Source organism: Zootermopsis nevadensis, unplaced genomic scaffold (genome assembly GCF_977971745.1).
Source record: "Zootermopsis nevadensis isolate Lab colony 2312 unplaced genomic scaffold, Znev_1.0 Znev_ptg000018l, whole genome shotgun sequence".
In the NCBI taxonomy this organism is placed as follows: domain Eukaryota; kingdom Metazoa; phylum Arthropoda; class Insecta; order Blattodea; family Termopsidae; genus Zootermopsis; species Zootermopsis nevadensis.
The window spans coordinates 3,400,287-3,426,089 of record NW_028259150.1 but is presented as its reverse complement, the minus strand read 5'-3'; the positions used below and the strand labels follow the sequence as shown (position 1 = coordinate 3,426,089).

Genomic DNA, 25,803 nt, shown 5'->3' with positions numbered 1-25,803 from the left:
GTCATTTAACATATAATTCCACGTTGTATAATATACACTATTCAAAATGTGTCGTTACAGATTCAGTGAACTGAAAACTAAAATCGAAAACCATAAATCGCAATTTGATTCCTGCTACGCCATCAGGACGTCCCGGTGTGAAAATTGGTTCGAAGGAAGATTTCCAGTCTATGTTTATTCTTGGTTTGAATTATTCCCTTCAAGCAAATTCTGTAACAGAAACTTGAAACAGTTAATGACCACTTAATTAAACACCCTTCTGAATCCACCATCCGTAAACATTCCGCAATCTAACATTACTATATACTAGACATACATTTTGTACTCGTAGATGGGCTTACGTTAATAAGAATCACGTTTGACTTCAACCATTCGTACCGAATGCACAAATATGTGGCATAATCAGTTGATATAGTGTAATGAAAATCCGAGGTGCAATCTCAAATCTAACCGTGTGTACATTATTATTGAAGATTTATGTATTTTGGGTTGTTAAGCCAAGTAGTATGGTAGATGTTTACCAACGTTTCAGAGGTCATACTGCTTCTGTCATCAGGGTGATGAATCTTCATACCCACTGCAGTAAAAACCTCAAATCATACATACAATATTATTATTATTAATAAGATTTCTTTGTTCTTTTCTGAGAATTTTAGGCTCTTTGAGAAATGTGCAGTTTCCTGTCGTTTACGTCTTACGTACTTCTTTCTATTGGACCAATTTTCAGCAGAACTTACACGAAAAACCAGGATCTTTTTCATGTCAGTTATAAGGGAGGGGTCAATAAATGACCATGGCTCTTATAACTTAGGCGTTAAAAAGAACATAGTATAGGACGAAGGTTAAAGAATATAAAAGGGGAAAGGAAGAAAAATAAATGTTGATGATCTGGAAGTAGTACAGAAAAGGACATGGGAGATACAGAATTGTAGAGATGGCAATTTCAGGAACAAAAAGAAATCGACTTCTATTGTAGCAGAAAGCTTTGCGAGGACACCCCGACTTCATACTTTGTCGTCCTTCAACTCCGCATGTCAGTAATTCATCTCACGAGTACAAACTGAAGCCTTCATATCTACAAATCTATGTTGTAGCTTTATTGCACCGTCTGTGCTTATTCCTCTGCGTATTACAGACAGGCCTATTTCTCCTGTTTTCTTCCTCAGGAAATTCGCCGGTAAGAGAAACGTTCTGTTTAGGATCCAAAACTGTGACACCGATTTTTCTGAAACTGCGTATGATAGCTACTAGTTGTGACATCGCGACCGATATTTTTCATTTCTTACATTAAGGCACGGTCTGTTAGACGTGTAAATTATCAACAAAATAAATAATTAAATAAAAATTATTCTAAATTCGTGGTCCCGGTGGCCACAGGGCAAGAGGGGAGCTAAATTTTAGCAACGGAAACACTTGGATCGTGGATTCACATTCCGCTGTTGGCATGGATATTTCTCCGCTATTCTTAACGTTGTGTGATGTTAAAGACCTTTCGATGGTCTGGTCCCCATCCAAGGAGTTCTACAATTTGTCTGAATATGGACTTGTGAAATCTTTAAAATGAAGGAGGCGATGGTACTGAACGATATTAATGTTAAATAAGAATCCACTTCTTGATGTAAATAGCAGCTAAATAGTTCACAGTCACAAATTTTCTTACCAAGACCCATGAATCATCATTACTCATCAGAATGTATATTCACAGCTTCAAAATTACAACTTCTTTCCCTGTTTTAAAATTTCTTTGCCCTGAAGATCTAAAAGTAACATGACAGATCTCTTTGAACGAGCGGAAGAACATCCATGTCGTTAGCCCACTTTCCTTAATGTGTGACGAAATAACAATAAGAACAACAACAAAAAATTTAAAACCGAGAAACAATTGTGTCAGTTTTTGTGGCTCCACGATACAACGCGCTGTTCACGAGATTAACAAATGTCGCAGTTTACGTCTGGGCTGTCTTAGCTGTTCTTAATATGAAAATCGTGTAAAAGGTGTTTTCGTCGCCGAAACATCAAACAATTTCGAATGCACCTGTAACATAATGAAGGCTAAATTTAAAAGAAATATTTGCATACATTTTGAGCACTTGCAGGTTTAGACACCTTCAAAACTGGCAAACTAATCCTCCCGAATTTCACATGTATTTGTTTAAATTGCTCTGCTTTCAAGACACCGCGTTTCGTAATGAATAAGAGCGAAGCAAATGTAGGAAAATTCATAGGCCAGTGTTTTTTTTTTAGAAGGAACAATAATGCCGTATTCACAGTTCCCTACGTTTCAAATTAACACTAATTTTTTTTATTATATAGAGGGTGTAAGACAGCAAAGCAGATTGTACATATTAATGAAACAGTAATGCAGGTGTTATTAGTAATCATAACAGCTTCCACTGTACGTGCGTGCGTACGAAGTGTTGAAGCTGTTTACGCATCTCACTGCATTGTCCCTCGCCTTCTTGCTGGATCATCGTTCCAAGGCGCGCCATACAATACACGCCTCTGAAGGTTTCCATCGCCTACCGGGTAATAGTTAACGATGAAACAGTATTACGTGATCTGAGGTCACTACGTCTCACGTAGGCGGACAGACCTAGTCACATTGCAGATGGACGAGATTAGATTCGTACTGGCAAAAGTTGGATTAAACTCAAGTCAGAAACTCTTGCGTTCACCGTAAATATGAGACACTTCAAAACGGTCTGATTTTACATCTCTTCTTTTACATAGGCTTAGTGGGAATTTAGCACAAAGATTCTGAGCTCCTCGTGAGCTGCAATAGCAATGGGCGAAGTGATTTGATTCTTAAGAAAGTCACTTTACTGTAACAAATCTACGTTCTCTGTCTCCTAATAATTCGCCGTTATTTAATAGTGGTAATCTTATATTCACTGGTATGAAAACTAATACCACCTGCTAATTCAAAGCTAATGAATTATAACTTGAAATTCGGTACACCTTCATCTCGTATGTTTATTTATTGCTTCAAACTAAGAGTGTAAATAATATATGTATTTAGTATTCAAGGAAGAAGTGTTAATGAAGACTAATATTTTTTTGAGATTATACTTTTTATTCAATGAACCCTCTACTTTGGGCAACATTTTATTGCCCTTTATAATTTGTCATAATAATTTTATTGATGAAAATAAATTAGTTGGCCTTCAAGAAAATTTTAAGCACTACGAATGACACGGAGGTCAGGGATGTAGGGAAATTTCTGTACAAAGTAAGATGTAAAAGACAGGTCAAAATTAGGAATTTAGAACTGCCACTGGGGTAGAAGGCACGAGAACAATACGGATGAGTTATGTAAATAGTATTAGGGATTAAGGAATAGTCATGTAGAGTAGCATTAGTGAATAGTTGTAGTAAGCAGTAGTGCAAATAGTGCTACGTATGTAAGGACTGTGGCCGTGAAAACCTGGTGTTAGGCGGCCACAGATCTCTGTATATAGTCTAAACCAAATATATTATTATTATTATTATTAAATTAAATTTGACTTTGTATTGATATGTTTTCAGCCTCATTTTATTTCGGTATTTTTACATGCATATATAATTACGTATTGTTTTAAACATTTTTATGAAGACTTCATCAGTGGCGTAGTTTTATTTATTGCTACACCAACACGGCACCAGAATCAATTTTTACTGTAGACCCCGAATGATACAATTATTTAATGTGAAACTTCCATAGCGTACAGACCATTAAAAAGCGACTCATAATTTTTATACTGCAATACGAACCAATGACTGTCTGCAGAGAATTCAAACAAACGACACAGTTTTATATGACAACGTGCTGAAAGTATGATTATAAGAGAGCACAGGACATGTATAAAAGAGATGGCAGTGCCGGGAGGCAGGTCCTATATGTTTTCACGAAACAGAACTGAAAAATCATAAGTGATAAATATTCATCCTAAACTCGCAACTTACCGGTGTAGGAGTTACAGGCAAAACGCATAAAACCCACATCGCTGCTGTACGTAACTGCAGTCCCACAAATTTTAAGCTGCTTATATTTCATTTAAATAATGTAAAGTCATAAACCAATAACAAAATGCAATGTAGCTAGTGGGTTAGGCAACTAATCTTTTATTCCTTCTAAATGCATTACATAAAAACTTTGTTGCTGTTCATAATGTTACTGTACTTCTACAAGACCTATAGGGTACCTGTCCATAAACCAGATCGAAACCTTGTCCGTTATGCTCATTACATAATAGCTTCTGGAAACCGCATTTAAAATTAGCCCTTCAAAGCTCGGTGATGTATACTGTACCGCCTGCTTTAACAATCAACAACTTTGCATTTAGTACATATGGTATTTGCAAAATAAACAGCAATTATTTCTGTAAAAAGAATTAACCAATTAATCTTTGTAATGGAGACAGTTTGTATTTTCTTTGCGGTGCAAACATTTAAATATTTTAGATAAGTTTCAGCATTAAGGGTTTAACGAAATTAATGTCTCCGTAAGACGTCTGCTGTTACAGTGGTGACCGTCTTTAGTAGTTCCATGCCTGAAGTGTTTACCAGGGGTGTCAACTAAATTGTTCTGTAATTATTGTTATTACTATTATTACTGCTAATTCCGTTGCAATCAGAACTGCATTTAGTTTGTCGGATATACATTAAAGGTTCTATCACCAGGGCGATCATCGCCCTGATGATGGGTGCAGCAAGGATATCTGAAACGGTGGCAAATTTCTATCATAATACACGGCGCTACGACCCAGAAGACAGCCATTTCCGTGCAGGACGCACGCTCAGAAGCCAACACACGGTCTCGAAATTCACCCGCAGAACAGATTTTAGCTCTCGTTCTTGTGTTGTGTTGTGTTATGTTGCTCTGAGCTGTAGTTTAATGTTTAGAGGTACTAGGGAGCCCCACGGCACGTTTCAAGGGTTTGTTTTGTAACATGTCTTTGAACCCCTCACGGCCTATTAATTTGAGCTCAATTACTTTTTTACTTAAGAGCCAGTGGAAGGTGTTTCTAGGGACAGGCCACAGTCTCGATTTGAATTTCAGAGTGCATCAGCGTGTTAAATAAAGACAGAAAACCTTGTGGTTAATTATATGTTTTGCTTTGATATCGATTTGGAATTTATGCCTCTCGATTCTTGGTTCCCAAAGTTGTTTTTCTTTGGAGTTAAAGCTGACAACGTCTTCGCCGGAGCTACTTTGTACTACGTGGAAGGAGAGAGATTGTTACCACGTGTGTACAGACAGCTACTCTACCGACACTGGAGCGAGTCCTACGAGGCCTTCGCCCGCGTTGATCGCTTTGTTTGGGCTCGGGATCGTGAAACCGTCCACATTTACGGGGATACGAATAGTGCGGACGCACCTTTAATAACGACGCACCAAGCCACGCCCGACAGCTAAGCACCAGGCCCATTCTTACAGCTCCGGATGTCCCCGTCTATACCGTTTTTAAAACCTTAATTGTAATTTACTTAATCACTAAATCGATCGTTGCTATTACTAGTGGAAAACAAGATATCGACATGCAAGTAATTGATCCCGGAACGTTTTCCAATATGGTTCACGAATAAAAAAGTCGAGATTTTAGACGTTACTTTACGTTGCTGTTATATTGTAATTTCAAACATTATTGAGAGAACAGATTGATGGCTGATTGGCTATGGTGAAAAAATATCATCGCACGTGTGTTCGATCCCATTTCATCGAAGTTCACAAAGTCCTGTTCCAGATTAAATGGAAGCTAATACAGAATAATCGCACTGCCCGCAAGAGTTCGACGTGTCATGCTTTATTTATTCGAAGTGCATAAAGCGGAGGCCAATTTTTGAGTATTCGTTTTAACACGTTTTTAACTGTACACGAAACGTGCACACAACAAACAATACATATCTCATTAAAATTTGTAGATTTTAGTTGAGGAACTTTCTGCGTGGGAAGCATTTAACTGTCACTCGTCGTAGTTCCACAGAGACATAGTGTCACCACACCGTGAGGACGATAACAGCACATTTACCAAAGAAACACTATTTCTTCCTATACGATTGCTCTAGTTGCTGCTAATTACCCCTACAAATATTGAACTCACTGACTGTGCAGTGAGCTATCTCTACTACTTCATATCCCTGCAACAATTAGTTATATCACTGAACGTATTTCATAGGTCTCCGCTCCCACTTTGGAAACCGAGCTCAGATTTTATTATTTCTATTGAAGTATCCATTAATTAAATAATTACTCGGCCTTATGTATTCTGAATTATTATATTCATCAACCTTTTCAAACTGACGATCGCCTGAATACAATTTAAAAACTCAAACACCACATTTCACCACTACAGAGATCAATTTGCTAACGCTCTTTAAGGAAATAATACCTGTTTATACTAAGAATCATACAAAACAAACAAAAAAAATTACACTTATTGAATTTTAAAAAATCGTGTAACACACAGTTGGAACTAGGCTTTAATAGTTAAATTATACATCGTAGTAAAGTACAGTCTGATAGCACATCAAGATGGTTAATGAACCAGAAGTTTCCGAGCCAACGGCGAACTTTCTGGTCTCACGATCGACGTGCGAGTTAGCATGGCGACAGCATTTCCTCTGAAATGTCGAACAGAAATCGTGGATAGCCTACATTGTGATCATTACGTAAAGCCCTTAAATTAACTGACATATAACTCAAAACAGAAGCAGAAGTAAGAGAGCGTGTTCTTAATACACCGTTTCTTTGACCTTCCTCAACTGTCTTCCATTCATAGAGCATACCTCTCCTTAAAACAAGCAAGCCTATCATGTTCATTGTTCTTTAAAGCTTTATGCAGACTGTAAATTGAAACATTGATTTTATTGATTCTTTCGTTATCTAACAATGCTTTGTCCGATTAATACTTAATATGGTACCACGTCTTAGATTCTGAAAGATTAAACTGGAAAGTACAATCAGAAAAACCCCAGTCAGGATGTTCAATAACTCGACAGACATTCTTACAGGATGCCTCCTGAACAGACGCCTAAAGAGTGACTGCTAAGATAACCCGCTTTCTTCTAGAAATGGAATTTATGATTCAAAATGAAAATTTAAGTCTCAAATTATAAGGTTCAGATTAAGAGAAATTTAAAGAGGATTCTTCTGGTATGATTGCAGAAAATAATTTCCCATGAAGAAAATAGAACATCCTTCTTGTTGTGCAGACGTAACAAATTATTTTCTCCTGTTTCTTTCCTTAGTTTCCACTGATGATTTATACGTTAGATTTCTTCGAAGCTGGTCGTTAGACTCTGATGGGGCGTAGGCCCGCTATAAATCAGGGGTAAAACGTGTCACGTAACAGAAATCCTGGGAAGTTCTGGACCAACGTTTCGGTTTCATTTACTTCGAAAAATAATAGTTCTGCTCTATTTCCCGTTTATTATATTAACGCGCTTTTTTGGAGTGTTTTAAAAATATGCAGTGCGGTTCGAAACTGAATACCGTTAATAATTTATCGCATTGTAATGATTTGAAATTTGTTATTTTTAAAAATATTAATATTATGTATGATTTGAGGTTTTCACAGCGGTGAGTGTGAAGATTTATGTCTTCTGGGTTGTTGCGCTGTGGAGTATGGTAGATGTTTACCAACATAGCTCAACAACCCAGAAGACAGAAATCGTCAATATTAATATTATTACTGCTATCGTCATTACGGAGATTATCCGATTAAAATCTTCCGTGTATTATTTACAACACCTACTTTTTACTTGCTAAGTCCTCGGTTCTAATGCCAAGCGAGGATAGCGTATCCTGAGAATGTCTTTGTGAAAAGCTTCGAGCATTTCTAATACGCATTCACATAGAGTTTTATCACAGTCACTTGTTCGGCGTCTGAAACGGAACAAGCAATTCAACCCTAGAAAGAAAAACAAGAGTAATATAAAGTACTTTTAGCGTGGTATTTTATATAGTAGTAGGCTTACCTATATTTCTCTCAGTAACGCATATTTTAATAAAAAAAATCTTTTGGCACGAAACAATTTATTAAATTACACTACAAACTTATTGAATGTAATAGAAAGTTATAAAGAAACTATTTTTTAAAGAAATTACTCAGTCGAAAGTACAAAGGCAGAACAAAGCCGTTTTACGAAAGTAAGAACTTATAGAGCGTCTGAACTTTATCTTTCACGGGGCTGAGTTGCTTCACATTTAATTCAGTTTCCTTCTTGTTTAATTTAACTTTTGGTTCTTCTTGTTCACGAACATTGCGTGGGCGTTCATTTGAATTTTCTAACAAATATTTGTTGGCAGCGAACAGAACAGGAAATGTTCTCTCTTGGGCTGTAAAGGCGAGTGTCTCCAACACAAGTTGTTTTATAATACGTGGATCGAGATAGCGAGGAAGTGGGTTCTGTATCTCACAGGTTCCTAATTCAAATGCAAATAACACTACAGTTAGTTAACTCCAAAGAAGGTGTCCATCACAGAAAGAAAACTTTCCAGGCTCAAGATTAAAAACGTAAACTTTGTAACGTATACTTCAGTATCCTAGTTTTTATTATTATTATTGCAGGTAAATATCTATAACGGTCTGCAAATACGAAATATACGAGGGTCGCTCATTAAGTAATGCCCCACATTTTTTTCCTCAGAACATATTTATTCAAGATGGCTCAAATTTAGTGACAATATAAATCAATGTTTCCTTTACACATACTATTTTTCCACATAGTCCCCATCAACTTGTACGGTTTTACGCCAGCGTGGAACAAGTGCATGCATGCCTTGCCGGTACCAGCTCTTGTCCTGTGCACGTAGCCATGTCCTCACTGCTTGAATCACGCTCTCGTCATCTTCAAATCTTGTTCCGCGGATAGCATCTTTAAGTGGCCCAAAGAGATGGAAGTCGGAGGGTGCCAGATCTGGACTGTAGGGTGGATGGGGTAGCACCGTCCAACCCAATTTGGTGATTTCTTCCCGGGTTCTCAGACTTGTGTGAGGGCGTGCATTGTCGTGCAGGAGCAAAATTTCTGCTGGATGCTTGTGAGGCCGAACTCGTCGAAAACGCTTCTTGAGGGTTTCCAGGGTCCTCATGTACGCGTCTGAATTGATGGTCGCACCTCTTGGCATCACATCCACAAGAATGACCCCATCACTGTCCCAAAAGACAGTCATCATGACTTTTCCGGCGGAGGGAGTTGTCTTGAATTTCTTCTTTCTCGGTGATTGAGGATGATGCCACTCCATTGACTGCCTTTTTGTCTCTGGCTCAAAGTGGTGTATCCAGGTTTCGTCACCTGTAATGATCCGGGACAGAAAGACCTCTCCCTCAGCATCAAAACGCTCCAACAATTCAGAAGAAATCGTTTTCCTTTGAATCCTGTGGTCTGCTGTGAGACTTCGTGGAACCCATCTTGCGCACACCTTCGAATATGCGAGAGCCTGGATAATTGCAATCACACTTCCATTGCTGACTGAAAGCTGTTGGGCCAATTGTCGAGTTGTGATGCGCCGATCCTCACGAATAATGGCATCCGCGCGGTTCAACATGTCTGGAGTGGTGGCTGTGGCAGGACGCCCAGAGCGCGGCAGATCACGGAGCTCGGTTTCTTCACTTCCTGAAGCTTCAACTGTCTTAGCCCAGCGACCAACGGTGCTCCTATCGACTGCACAGCTTCCATACACAGCACACCAACGTTTATGAATGTTCACCACCGTTTCTTTTTCAGCAACAAGGAATTCAATTACAGCTCGTTGCTTGTAACGAGAGTCGTTCACAGACGCCATTTTAACAGTTCACTACAGCTCCGCTATCGGTTGGAATCATTTGAAACTCCGTACACGAACGCGGGAAACATCAAATCTCAAGCATGTAAAAGTACACTTTTCTATCTTCATTATTGGCTGAGAAAAAAAATGTGGGGCATTACTTAATGAGCGACCCTCGTACATTGCATAGAATCAATTATTTTCATTGTATTTTCTTAAATATGCGATATATTGAAGACAATTTCAAGAACAAATTTGAAGATTTCTGAGATACTTCACCTTACGTGTGATTATCTTTTTTTAGATGAAACTTTTTTAAAAAAATACAATTGTTTTTGCAGCTATATGTACATCTACATTATTAAGATGATTTAAACGGATCATTTTATGCTTCCATTTAAATACAGAAGTTCAGAAATACTTCTGTAAGGGGTGCATATACTACACAGAAATAAATTACATTTGTAGTCAAACTTTTATTTTCAGGTGGTACGGAATCAATCAGCGGTACTGGTGAAAAAAGACGTTACATCGGACTAAAACGACGTTAAATGAAACGTATTTCCGTATTTAAGATGGCTGCCTGATGGGTTGTTGCGCCACGTTTACCGACGTTTCAGAGGGCTCGTTCCTTCCTGTGTAATCCCAGAGTTTCTCACTTGCGCCATGTGTGAAATTGTCTCATTCACAATGTATTATCTGAGTAGAGAATTTAACATATATTGTTCATAGTTCCAGTAGATCATCACATCGGAATCTAAATAGACATATACACTATGTAAGGTCGCCAGGGCGAACGCACTGATGATGGAGGCAGCAAGCACCTCTGAAACATCAATGAACTTCTGCCAGACTACACAGCCCAACAACCTAGAAGACAGCCATCTTCAAGAGACTGTTCTGTTTGAACATGTTTGAACTTGCTCCGTTGAAGCGAAACCGCGGCCGACTAGTGTTTACCAAGAGACACTGGCCTACCATACCCACTGAGCCTCACAGTTAATCTGTTAGCGCGGTGGTCGTAATGAAAATAGCAGAATCACTGGGAAACTCTAGGAAGTTTGAGGACCACGGCTCTTAGAAAGCTAATTACCAGTACCGCAGTTAAGAAGCCAGTCATCTCGGCCGCATATTGTGACTACTGCATTGGGTCGTTACGCTTGAGAACTGATGAGCTAACCCAAAGAGATTCAGCCGTGTTGAAGCTTCTTGGAAGAGACTACATACCGCTCTGAAGTTTGCAAAGCGCGTAACTTGCTTCCCCTTAATTTGGCGGGATTGTGGATCTTCTGAAACTGCAGACCGCTCCGTACCGTTCTGTTCCGAAGTTACGTCGCCATCAAGTTTCATTCAAATCCAGACGTTTAAAGTTCACAAATTATCCTAAACAAAAGTGAAGTCGAATGTGTATTTTTCTCATGGTTTACGTGACTCGGTCTTGACCTACGTCTGTCTTCTTGTCTTTACGGACTGGACAACTTAATACCGCAACAACACTCAGCATCATCTTAATGTGTCCTCTTAATCTTTAATTTAAATGTTAATGCTAACAAATCTTAGAAACAGTACAGCTGTTAAAATATATACCAAACTGATAAAAATATATCTTAAATAACATTTTTGATGGTAATGGCGTGTACCTATATTTTCACGATGAGACGTTCTAGATATATTTTAGCTTAATTCAAATTCGAAGTAATAACGGACAGAGAAGAACCGAACTGAACTCTATCTTAAACTCTTATTTCAGACCATCAACATCAATTTCTGTCGAAATCTGCTGAAAAGACTTAGAGATGACGCATATTGGCGAGAGAATTGTCATGTAGACATGATCTCAGTATGTATACAAGAAACAAACAAAACAATCCTGAACAACGTATTCTTTAAACGTGTTATTATCCTTGTCGTCATCTTCTGCTTCCTATAAATACCAAACGCAAATTCTGTGGGCATCGTAAAACACTCAAATATGTGTACTTTATTTTACACGATTTTATGACACAGCAACAGTAAATTTTTATTCTTGCGCTAACGTAACGAATATACGCTTCGAAATACGTACATCCGCTGTCAGATTTTATTGTTATGACGGCAGTATCTTTCCATTATTGAGTAATGCAATGGCTTCCTGAGAGATAAATTTACACGTAATCCCAGCGAGAACGTCGTACGGAGCGAAATATTAGGAGCCATATTGGAATCTCTGTTAAAGGTTCTGGAACACTTCCATAATGCATTAGAATACTGAAATATATACTTATTATAGTTCAAGCACAAGGCGTCTCTGTGAATTTTTCTTCAATATGCAATTTTAATACAAAGAAAAAAACAGAAACAGTCACTTTCAGAAAATCCAATCGCGGAAAAAAGTGACAGTTCTATTAAAACTGTTGTTTTCAACAAAACCCTGGAGTACATTAACAGTTACTTCATAAAGTACGATTCCTCTAAACACAATGTCTAAAACAAATTACTGTTATTACCACTGGCCTATATCTAGGTAACTTCTTATTCCATTCAAACACATTTCAATTGCTGTGATAAATTCATGATCCACCAATTAATTCCGATAATATTACGATATGTAGTCGCTTTTAGGGGGAAATTGTAGCAACTCAGCAACACATATGAAATAAAATTAAACCAAATCATTCAGATGTAACTAATGGAGTCTGTAAGCACCTGTCCTTTTATTTAAAATAAAATTAAACGTGGAACGTTTCAGTATAAACTAAAGACAGAATTATTTCAAAACCAGAGTCAAAATGTTTATGAAGTTACATTACGCTTGACACAATACAAAAAATGTTTGCTGTGTGCTGTGTTTATTAAAATTATTCTGAAATTTACTGTTACAATCAGCCACAGCGTGAAACAACAATTATTTATAGATGAGTTAGTGAGATAATTGTGAACTGATGTCCATTCGAATGCTTGTAGCTCTCCATTTCTTATCTTCTATAAAGAAAGTAATAAACTTCCATGTGTGGCAATAATAACCGAACACGCAATAAACTATCTGGAGAACTAGAAAATTTTGAGCCTGACACAAGATGCGGGAGTTTTACAGCCAGCCATAAAAAGCAAACACCCGAATATCCCCCTAAAAATAAAATATATTTAAAAATAATAATAAAATTAAATTGTGTTTACAAAATAAACAAAACCATAAGATAATAAAATAATGAAATAAAACTTCGTAAGATTTGTGGTTTTCACGGAGGTGAGTCTGAAGATTTGGATTGTTGCGCCATGTTGTCTGGTAGAAGTTTCAGACAACACGGCGCAAAAACCCGGAAGAGCGCCATCTTTGAGAAAACTTCAAGAGAAGTATATTCAGCCACTGTACGCAATACACCCAACAAGAATGCTTGGGTTATCAAAGCAACATTCGAAAATTGTCTTTACCTCAGGGATAACACAGGTGTTCTCCATTATAAAGGGCAATTGATTAAGGAGATTTTCGCTGTTTATTCCGAAAATCGTACGAACCCCATGAAGACACTCTGAGGGCAAAAGGTATATATTTGTAGTTTATTTAACCACGCTTTTGCAGTAGCTCAGATTATATGGCGTCGAATGAGAGGATGATAGTGAATAATGAAATAGAAAGGATGTGGGAGGAAACGGGCGTGGCCTAATTTAACGTAATGTGCCGACATTTGACTGGAGGGACTGCGTAAAACCATGCAAAACATCCGCCAGGATAGTCTGGTAGATGTTTACTGACTTTTCAGAGACCCTTGCTGCCTCCGCTCTGATAATGGAACAGTAAAGACCTCTGAAACGTCGATTAACGTCTACCAGAATTATGCGATGCTACAACCCAGAAGACGGCCATCTTCGAACTCACCGCTCTGAGATCCTCAAATCTTACATGTAAACATGTAGTCTTCTATATCGAAGCGTGGTATCAGATTTGTAGTACATTATTATTATTATTATTATTATTCAATTTTTTCACAATTTTACAGGCTGTTTACTTCTGTGTACCTGAGCTAAACCTGGCTCCTGAGGTAGATAGTGCAGCAGATATTTCTAAAATACATTTTGTTCTTTAATATATGATACAAATATTACATAGATTTCATGTAAGGCATTATATGTTATTATTATTATTATTAACATCATTATCAGTATATTTAATTCAGGAAGATGAAACTGAAATTAAAACTCTACAGTGCGGTGAATACTTGTCGTTTGGAAGTACCGTGTCCTTTGAAATGGGTAAAAAATGTGAGAACATTTTTGTTTTCAACTTACGCATGCACTACATCAGAATTTCCTGTTGAAACAAAATGACTGGGAACGAAATCTGATATTTTAAAACATTAATTGCTATATATAAACACGCGCAGACAGATAGAAAATTCGGAATTTCTTCAGATGTGCGTGCATTAGTGAGTTAAGAACGATAATATTTTTTTGTGACAAGAACAGTTCAAATAAATGAAAATTTCCGGTTAAGCATAGTTCTGAAAAACGTCTGGAGGCCCTGAATATATGTGTTGTTTTCCACACAAAGGCCGTAACGCGTCTGAAGAGACAGACTGGATGGCTGTAATCTTGATGGTCCTTGTCGTTCTCAGTGACAGTGTTCTGTTCCCACGGACACTGTTTGAGTGTTGCCTGTCACTACTTGACTTTTATTGGATTTCCACACATAGTCTCTCTCCCCCCATATGGGACACAGCCCACTGACCCTAACACTTTCAGACAATACCGACATGACGGCTTAAGTGGCTGCGAACAGTGGCGGAACTGGGCTAAGTGTGTTCCACCATTGGGCTATTAAAATGGAATTGGTGCCTCAGTCAGGATGCCGGTGAACCTAATCTCGCTCATGATGACCGGACTTTCCTTTATTTTAACCAGAAATAGCAAATGCTTCCAGCGACAGCGCCATTAGTTCAAGATCGCCTGTCTTCATATCGTTTTTGATTCGTAGGCTGGCCAGCTGACTGGTTCGATAAAGGGATTATAGTAGGCAGTACTACTACGTTTATGTTTATTATTCCTTCGAAGCAAAGTGGTAAACATATGGACCACCTGCTTCAACAATCAACAACTCTAAATTGTGTCCACAGCGATTATCACATCAGTCGTTATTAAAACGTAACCTAAAAATGTAAATTAACAGCCAGATGCGTTTCGGCCTAACAGGTCATTATCAGTGCCAACAACCTTTAAAATGTTAGCGGATGACGTACATATCTGAAGTAACATATAGCTACAAATACCGTGAACGAAATACCTAAAACAGACAGTGAGAGTTTAGCCTTGCATAAATTACACAAGTGAGGCAGAATATTTTCAGGAAATGCACTCTATGCCGAAAGCAGCGTTTGTCTAAAGGCTGTAGCCACAATCCACAGACTGAGGTCGCATCAACAACTATTGACTCAGCACAGAAGACTGTAATTTTACTTCCAGCCTTGCTGTAATGAGAGATAAAAGAATTATCTCTTCACATGCGTAGCTTGTGTAAACACATTTCCTATTTCAATCATAATAAAGTACATACCTTCGCCTCAAGTAGATTCAGGAACACAACCTGAATCCACTCTTAATACCTGCGTAATTACGTCGATTAAGAAATGACGTTCTCCAATAAACTGATAAATACTGTTGTGCGTACTATTATATCCCTGCTAATATTCTCCGATCTAAATTTCCGTATCCTGACGTGACGTTTCATAAGCATCTATCCAACTTCAACAAATAAAAATTAGGAAGCATGATTTTTGGTTCTCATGGCGGTCACACTACACAATGCTGCAATCCAGAAGACAGCCATGTTCACCTCTAAGAAATTCCTTAAACAATCCCTGCTATCAGGAAGTTGTCCTTAACATTACGTCTTAATGTTATTAAATGGCGCTTCATCAGCCGTGTATAGAACTCTTATCGATAATTATGAATGGAAAGTGCATATAAGAAACTATTACGGTCTATTTTAAATTACTATTTAAGAATTTTCTTCAATAGTATAAAATTAAAATATCTCAGCCGAGATGTTTCAGGCACAACCTCCAGATCGAGATGTACGGGTCGCCCTGTGTGAACACAGCAATACAAGTGTTAACATTCGTCCACTATAATGCCTTTGCCGTCTTCACAAGCTCAGCTCCGGCGCGTGATTATGAGGACGTAATGTCTCTGCCGATGGAACAAGAGAACATCAGCGAGGGGCTCCATGGCTAGAACCAGCTTCAAAATGACATCAATGTCATGATGGAATGCATACTGCAGCACCGCGGTCAGCCGCTCACAAATGCAATCGAACGACTGAGATCTATTTTACTTTAAGAGTGTCGGCTAACTACACGCCTTCAACAAAACAGAAGAACAAAATCTCTTACAACAATTCTTCTAAACCTCCAACATCTGAATCTCATTATCATACAGGTTCTGGAATAACAATGGCCTCAAACCTTGGACCTAAATCGTGCATTCGCACACTTCCGTAAGAACAGGCCGACGTTGGCCTCTTTCATTTCAACAAAAGATACCGTTTGTATGGAAGGACAGACAGGGTATGACGCTAAAAGAATAGGCGAGTTTGCATTACAAAAATGTGACAAAAGGCATTCTTACTAATATACACACACCGGTATTCCTGAAGATAAGATTATACTAAGTCTTCCGCATTTCACTCTTCCGCTACAGACCGGAAAAGCTGTACGAAATGGACAAAAAAACATCGCCCTGATGACGGAGGCAGCATGACCTCTGAAACGTTGGTGGACATCTACCAGACTACACAGCGCAACAACCCAGAAGACAGCAACGTGCAGAAAACATTATATTTTAAAGTTTTCAAAATAAAGCCTGTACTTACACTACTGTATGGAACAGAAAGCTGGACTCTTAATCAGCGGCTGTTAAACCACTTGGGGTATTGACTCACTCAGAATACTAATTCAAATATTTCAATTTAGGTATGTTGACAGTATATACACTCTTATAGTACATGCGTGAATGTAACATAAGAAGCATTCATAGAAAATGTTTCTACTCAATGTTTCCAGCGCCCCAAAATGCGAAATAAAAGGTACACTTAGTTGCGGTCTCGTTATGCCATCCCGTCACCGAAAAAGTCCCCTGGTTGAGGAGGTAATTTGATGTAGCGGGGAGAGGCGAAGGGAGAAAGGGGCACGTAACTAGCACGAAAAAACCCCGAACATTGGACTGCAGCACAGGCTTGAGGCAATCAAAGACCCTCATCTGAAGAACCTTCTGTTAGGGACCTAATGGAACTGGGTAAGGAACAATGCATGCTGGTACAGGATTATTAGCTGGTCATTGTACACTGAGGCGGCACCTTCATATCACGGACCGACCTCTCGGGAAAAGCCAAGTGCAGGAAATGTGGCCAGGAGAACAAATCGTTGTACCACACGCTGTCAGAACCGAACATTGGCTGGAAATCGACTAGCGATCATGGCTAGAGCCGATAAATATTACAAGGGCTTCAAATCGGGTCGGTTTTAGATCTAGCAGTGCGGTAAGGGCGCTTTGAAAATCACTAACTAGATCAGGGGTGCACTCCCCCCCCCTCATACATCAATACCAATATTGATACATAGATTATGAAACCCAATAAAATTCTCATGTCACTCCATCTAGGGTCGTGCTTACAGATGTCAAAAGCAACTGATCCTACATTGTTGATAATGACGTCATGTTTAATAATAAAATATATAACATATACCGATATGTTCATGTTAATCGGAGCGGTTCGTTTGAATTTATAAGCCTACATGTGTGAACATTTTGCTGTTGCAACAGCGGTAATCCAAACAAAATACAAAACCTTTGTCAGAGTCAGTGACGTACCTGTGTGTCCTCTTTCTACAAACTCACGTCAGTCAGTTCTTCAGTGTCACATTCCCTTCTCAGTCAAATGATGTCAGTGCATCTTCTGCTCCTGACTGCGCATAAATTACGTTCCTCTGGTTTACACTGTATTGTTAACATTAAGTTGAGGGAAATTCTTAATGTTAAGCAAAATTTTAGGTTCTCACGGCGGTAAATGCGAAGATGGCGCTCTTCTGATTTGTAGCGCTGTGTATTCTGGTAGAAGTTTACCGACGTTCCAGATGTCACTGCTGCCTCCTTCATCAGGGCGATGAGTGCAGGACTTACTCAACGCAATGACGATGGAGGCAGTAAGGACCTGTAAAATGTTTGTGAACTCCTGCCAGACTACACGGCAATACAAGTCAAAAGACAGCCATCTTTTATTCTTAATGCTGGTTTAATATTGTACAACAGAATAGCATTACTGTAATTTAGTGTTCACTATGCGAGAGAAGGTGTTGTGGTTCCGGGCACAGAGAAGTTCGGTTCTTTTTCGTCTTGCCTTCAGTGAACGCACTCACTAACAGGAGTCGTATTGAAGACACTGAATGTCGGGTATTGCAAGCTGTAGTTTGTGTAGCCAAGCGTTTAATACAAAGCACAACTTTCTTCCGTGCGTGTAGTTTCACTGATAATAGGCTAACGACTGTGGAGACGATAGTATAAGAAGCTTGTTCAGAGGGCCTTAAGGAAAATTTGCTGTTGTCTCTTTCGGTTGCAACTGCTACTTTCATGTCCATGTTGCATAATAGTTAAGGAGCTTTCTTTCATCACAAGATTTGTAAGAAGATTTTTGTAACCAGTTTATACAAGATATTCAAAATAAAAAAGGAAGAAAAAATCGTATAATTTGATCTGAATGTGACATGATACCGCATACCAATCGCTACTGAAGTAGAAATGATGATGAATAAAGTAGAATTCGAAAAGACCACAATCGAAGAAGCGGTAGGCTTCATGAACCCTCCTCGTGTTGCTTACTACATTGTTTATGGAAGGGTTGAAAGTGCTGTTGCGTCCGTAAATTTTAACTCGAAATCACGACAGAATGTAAAGTTGTGACAGTTGAAATTAGCCGGTAAAACGTTCAGATTTGTTTGTCAAGAATTCTCTCGAGAAGCAATTCTTTTAAAGAGACACTCTGTTCATGAATTAAAAATATTAAATTTGCATAGTGAAGTATGACTTAGAGCCCAACCTTCGTAACAGGCTTTACCGTAAGAAATAATATGAAATTAGAAATGAATAAACAATCAAAACCATTCCAAGTTCAATTAAGTCAAAACGATGCATTATGAAGGTGAAGCACTGGATCATGAAACCAGATGCTGGGACGACTGCATTCAGCTCCTTAGGTTTAAGTACGCACTTTCACAACGACTGACTTACGTGCTTACATTAGATCCGCTGTGGTACGTAAATTGTTTTACTGCTCAAAGTTTTGGAAGCCTAACGACAGAAACACTCTGTACTGCAATGCCTTTCTTTGATTTTCAATTCGAAAATGTCTTATCATGGTCATTTTTTATATTTTCGTTTGGAAAATGTGCCAACATCAGTGAAAAACAACTTTTATCTCATAGAGACCTCCATGAAATGAACAGATATATTGTAGAGCCGGAATATAAATTCTAGCACCAAATTCCTACTAGAAAGTGTGCCACACTTCTTACGAAAACTATCATAAATTTTAATTAAATGGGAAAAGAGATAAGTATACAGAATAACTCTTAAAACACATATAGCCTATCCAAGTTCAGTTTTCTCTCCGTGTACTTTTAAGGTGCTGTAATTTAAGTTCCCCTAAGCTATGCAAATAAATTCTCCAATAAGTTCCGTTATAGATTTTTCTGTAAGACATCAGATCTTCGAAATTAATGTCCCCTTTAGTTATATACAAATAAAACGAAAACTAAATACATGCATTATCAAAGAAACGGAAGAATAATCTTAGAAAAAATAAATGAGAAATTCCTGTTATAAATGTCGTCTCCTTCCACACTTCACCTGTAACACATGTTCTGACTGAAACTACTATTTCCTTCAATTGATTCATTTAGACATTTGTATGTTTCCAGCAATAGACACTCTGCACTTTTCTCAATGACTAATTTTCTTGATGTAATTCACTTTTCACTAATATGCAACAACAAAAGTAGTCATTCTTCGTAAATAAATCAATGAGCCTTAAATCTGTCTGTCCGTCAGTATTCTATTGCGTATAGAAATATTATCGAAACTGGTTTACCGGCTTTGTTGAAACTTGTCGTGTACAGTAAGTCACTGGAGGTTAGTCCAAACTGCAACTTTTCAACAGCCTGTCATCCAGGATACCAGCACAGCGGAAATGGGAATATATGAGGTGGAAATAACACTATCGCTGTTTACTGAAGAGACTTCAGGTCTTGTATGAAGACAGATCTTTGAAAATTATCTAACTTTTATGGCGTTAATTTATTTATGAAAATGGGAAGTAGAAATATGGCGACACGCGAAACATAGTGGTTTAATCAAAAGACTTTATAAATCACTGCAACGTGACATGCAAAATACTACGTTGGCATATTTTAAATACGTCTACCAAATGCATAAAACCATCATTTTATCATTTTTATTGTATGCGTGATTTTGTTTGTCTAACTTTAATAAGAGAACAAACTGATAGTATAATAAATTCTTCTCGGACTACCAGCCGTGTCAGGAGACTGAAAGGCGTAAAAACCAACGTTTCGAGAACCATCTTCGTCCTCGTCCCCAGGGTACTGATTGACAGTGTTCGAGAACAAAGTATACTCCGACGTTGGGGGGCAGCAGTGACATGAACAACTCCATATTTTTCACCGATTATTATTAGGACGATAAAATTAAAGATTATGAGATGGACGGTACATGTAGTGCTTATGGGGGACATGAGAAAGTGTGCAAAGCTCTGGCCTCGACTCCCGAAGGAAACAAACAACTTGGCAGATCTAGGCTTAGACGGAAGGATATTAGACTGTTAAAAGGGATCAAAGGGAAATAGGTTGGACGGGTGTGGACTGGAATTATCTGGCTTACCATACGAGCCGATATGTTCACTACATTATCTGAGCCAGATATCCCATGATCCATTTGAAGCCAAACCAACCAATTGAAAAGCTAACCCAAGGGAACAGCGTTGCGTAAAGCGTAAGGGGACTGAATTATTTGTTTCGGCAAAGACACAGCGATTAATGTTCATGTTCATGTTTTACTAAACTTTATCATTAAAAGATTACAAATACAAATTATTATTCAAACGTAATTTACTGTCTTTATAGGTCACATATTTCCTAAATGAAGTTAAGTATAAACATTTACTTTGGCCTTCTTCCTACTCTCATCTCCCGGCTGGATAATACAATTTATAATTCAACTATTTATGCGTGAAATAACCTGAGGAGGAAGAATGGACCAAATTTCCCAGCAGTAAAGCTGACAGAACTTTATATATGTGCTTATATTTATACATATCAATTCAGTAGGTACTGATAATACATCTATATACCTACACACTGTGCTGATACTCTATGGTTCATACCAGCCATAGCTGTGACATAATTATGACTTCGACGCGTAAACTATATTAAGCAGTGCAACACAAAGATAGATAAAAGACTTACAGGCAATTGAATCTACATCCATACAACCACACTCGAAAAGTTTTATTATACCAATAAAAAAGTCTCTTTAAACTCTTGTATCCCGTGAATCCTCTGAAGGCGGTCTACTGTGACAACAGATAGAATTAAAATACCGACACAATTCCTGTAACAAACGTCACATCGGTACACATTTAATTCAATTAACTGTAACTCCCTTCCGCAGGCAATTTGCCTAATAGCTGACAGTACGTTTATTAATTTCGCTGACATCAAAATGACACGACTAAAAAGTTTTAAATGACCAAGAATGGGATTACAGGGCCTCGCAGTTGCCTTCAGACGTGGAGGAGGACTACGAATGTGAAGCACTTGCGGACAGACATGGATTTGGTCGTGGGACTCATCTTTCTTACCCGAAGCTCGTCTGAATAATGTTTAACACCTCCTAACGATTAAAAAGATCAAGTGGTTAATGGAGTTTAAGGAAACAGTTTCTGTTTAGTATGATTCGAGGTTTTCACGGCGGTGAATACGAAGACGGCTGTCTTGTGAGTTGCAGAGCTACAACCCAGAAGCCAGCCATCACCAGTCCCTGTTTACAATGCGACTCATAAGAAACCCGTATGCAAAACATTAAGAGTTATTGCTTGTTGAAGCGTGTGGGACATATATTCACCACTGGGCTTTAAGGAGCTAAGCAGCACGCCGATTTAAATTTTCCAGACGGCAAGGAATGCATACGGAATTTTGATAGCAAAACCTCCTGAAATATGAACATTTGAATGTCTGACAAGTAGATATGAGGAAATATTACGCTGGATTATAGGAGATGAGAACGTGAGGATAAAGGGTGGTGTTAAGTGGCCCCGGACTCGACCAGTGGGAAGTAAATTTCGGGTTTCACTACCAGAGAATGCGTGAGCAGTGCCTTAAATTAGTACTGGCCAGCGGTAGCTAAATGTTCCGCATAAAAAATTCAGTACCGGGACCGAAATGCACGTCTCAATTACGTTACTAGCTTGTGGGTAGAAGAAACAAAACGCATATATTGTGTAATCCAAAAGCATTAATGGCACAACAGATGAGACTGAAAACTATAACGTAGTGTAGCTGGATGGTAATGTTTAAAGCATCGACAGGAAATGCTTGTTTATCTTCTACCTTCACGCCCCTCAAACCCCAATGACTTTTATTTCGAACTGACCTCGAACGCGTTAAATCACCCCGACTACATACCCCCCTCCAAAAAAATATGTACTTTTTTGTGTAAACACTAAACATCCGTTGTTAAATCTTATTACCTCCTTTTTCAGATACATTTCTTCCTGAACAGGCCGAAGACCCCTGCCTAAAATAGAGTAGTCCGAATTCGGTGTTCTGCTTTTTAAGTGTAATGCAAAATAACTACTTTTGATTAACAGTACGAATATGCCACATTTATTTCTGTACTTACAAGTAAGACAGAGCATTACATATGAATGAACAGAGATAACAAGCTTATATCTTAATTGCATCATGCTTGTGTTTCAATATCAATAATATGTATACAAATATTCCAACAAGCATGCTACGAGATGTTGTAAGAGATATTCTAAATAAACAGAATATAAATACAGATCTAATAAATGAAATTACAAATATAACTAACATTATTATTAACCAAAATTATTTCCAATTCAACAATGAATATTGGAAACAAGAAACAGGATTACCTATGGGAGCTCCCACCTCGAGCATATTATCTGAAATATTCTTACAATATCTCGAACATGATTACATAGTAAATATATTAAATAAATATCAAATTAAATACTATAGTAGATATGTTGACGATATACTCATGATTTTTGATGGAAAAAATACAGACATAAAAAATGTTTTAAATGAATTTAACAACATAAATCAAAATATACAATTCACTTTAGAAAAAGAACAAAATAACAAATTAAATTATTTAGATCTAACTATAATACGAAACGAAAATAACTTCGAATTCAAAATATACAGAAAGCCCACAAATACAAGCACCATAATACATGCCTCTTCATGCCATCCGAATGAACATAAACAGATGGCTATTAACTACTTAATAAACAGGAAAAATACATATCCCATAACCACAGTAAACAAACAAATTGAACGTAACACAATAAAACAAATTCTAATAGAAAACGGATATAATAATCATGAAGTAAAACCCAAAAATAAAATAAACAATATAAACAACATAAATGAAGACGGAAACGAAAATAAACAAAACAAATGGGCCACATTCACATATATAGGAAAAGAAACCAAATATATAACAAAAACATTTAAAACAAATAACATAAAAATAGCATTTAGAACAAAAAACACTATAAAAAACATCTTGAAACAAAAACCACAAATAGATACAACAAATCAATACGAAAAACCAGGCATATATAGGTTAAAATGCAATGATTGCCCGTTAACCTATATAGGCCAAACTGGACGCACCTTTAATCAAAGATATAAAGAACATATTACAGCAATAAAACATAATAAAGACCATTCAGCATATGCAAAGCATATATTAAACACAGGACATTCATACAACAAAATAGAACATACATTGGACATTATAAAAATAATACAAAACAAACGACATAGAGACACCATAGAGAAATATCATATACAAAGAACACATAAACAAAACCTTGCATTAAACGACAGTAACATTTACACGAACAATCCGATATTTAACATTCTACAGTCCATTGACCCAACCCCCTAAACAACTTTCACCCAATATATATAGCCATACACGATACTCACAACTCAGTTACTGTCTGCCATTCAATAACAACGGACACGCACCTCATACACAACCCGGTATGTTATAATACTTTATATTTTGTGATTGCATTTATTTTGTTTGTAATACGATATATTTGAATAATTCCTTAAAATATTATAAATTAGAGTAATATTATTCCATTTCCTATTTCGGTAGCCTTATCACGATATGAAAATTAAAATTGATTTTGCAGATATAGGCACCCAGGCGCGTCTCCAAAAATAAAATCGAAGAAGCCTGGAGATGTAATAAAAACGAGTAAAAACAAAAGCAATATAAGCAGAGCAACAGATACACCAGATTTTAATTTTAATTTTGATAGACCTGACGATGATAAGATTGTATATCGAAACATGTCGTCAATTTTTAAAATGTAACAATTTTATGTGAAATTTTATATGATTTTAACAATAAGCTTGTGTAAACGACGGAAAATAAAAGTATTGTAGAGATAACAAGGTTTAATGCATGCAGAAATAACAAAAGGCTCGTTATCTCTGCTCAGTATCAAAATTTCCATTACAAACGTTACAAAAACAAATGTAAAGTGAAATAATTATTACACTAAACGACTACTTGAGAGTTCTGTTCAAATGTATAAAACGTTATTCAATGAAAAATTGAAAGTGCAATGAAACTGACTCATGAAGCAATTCTCTATAGACGTCACCCTATTACTGGCTCTTTAGTTGACATATATTAATATAAACGAAAACGTATTTCTTATATAAAGTAGACGGTATAATATACAAATAACTACCTGACTTCATTCTGAGAAGCAGACGGTGACTCAGGTAATCAAGAATTTTCATGTCTTTCATGGATCCTGCAAGTTCATCACCGCCTTTTCAAGAGTCCGCCACTAGAATACACCGTTAGTCAGATGAATCATCTTAGTCCGTTTCCTTGAGACCCAATTTAACTTAAGATCCTCCAAGTGATTTTTTTCTATACACACTTCTTACCTCTCTTATACGTACTACATGAATCGCCCATCTCATTCTCATTCGGTATGGCCATCCTTGCGTTTTATTAAATAAACCAATATGAAAGAATACGAAAATTGTTCTCTTCAACTTTTAACTTTGACTTCGTACACTGAATTTCATCAAACTATTTCGAATGATAAGGGGGATGAAACATGTTGGTGGGCAAACACGACCTTCAGCCTTATTTTTTTTAGAAATCGCAAACAAAACGTTTTTTAAAAAATAAAGAATAATGTCCCCATAAAATGGAACACACAACAAGGCGTGTAATACAAAATGAACGAAACACAGGCGAATAGGAGACAAAAATTGTAATAGACGAATGGAACACAGGACAGAAGATGATAATGTAATGGATTTTGAATGTTTTATATTTATAGAGAAATTGAGCCGAAGGTGCGTTGCAGTGGAGTTCATGGGGATTTAGATAGTGGCATGAAATCGATACATAAAGTAGTGAGAACGAGGAGTTCCGTATGTCTTCGTCATGAAACGGGATCTATGCATGGAAAGCACTTGGAAAAATATAGTGGATTAGTTCACAAAATGGAAGCAAGAAGTGGAATTGGAAGCTGAGTAAAGTGCAAACGAGCCCACACATATAAGTTCACTTTGTTTAACCAGGCGAGTAATGGAACAGTGTGTGACTTGAGTTCCGTTTTATACACACCGAGTCCTCTCTCCACACACACCTCTTTCTCGCCCTGGCGAGCAGCCACACAAGCGGGCCTATATAGTTCCAAACTCGGAACACAAAGG

The 25,803-nt window shown here is 37.5% G+C and overlaps 1 protein-coding gene and 2 long non-coding RNA genes across 5 annotated transcripts in view; 2 read left to right on the top strand and 1 right to left on the bottom strand.

The window, feature by feature from the left end:
* Positions 1–25,803, top strand: part of LOC110839945 (uncharacterized) — a 197,469-nt gene that overhangs the window by 90,573 nt on the left and 81,093 nt on the right. The window lies entirely within an intron of this gene.
* LOC110826498 (uncharacterized) overlaps positions 1–25,803 on the bottom strand; it is a 424,262-nt gene that overhangs the window by 375,182 nt on the left and 23,277 nt on the right. The window lies entirely within an intron of this gene.
* Positions 22,840–24,349, top strand: LOC147873414 (uncharacterized). The gene is made up of 2 exons (XR_015535738.1): positions 22,840–24,090; positions 24,249–24,349. It is a non-coding gene; the product is annotated as an uncharacterized LOC147873414 (long non-coding RNA).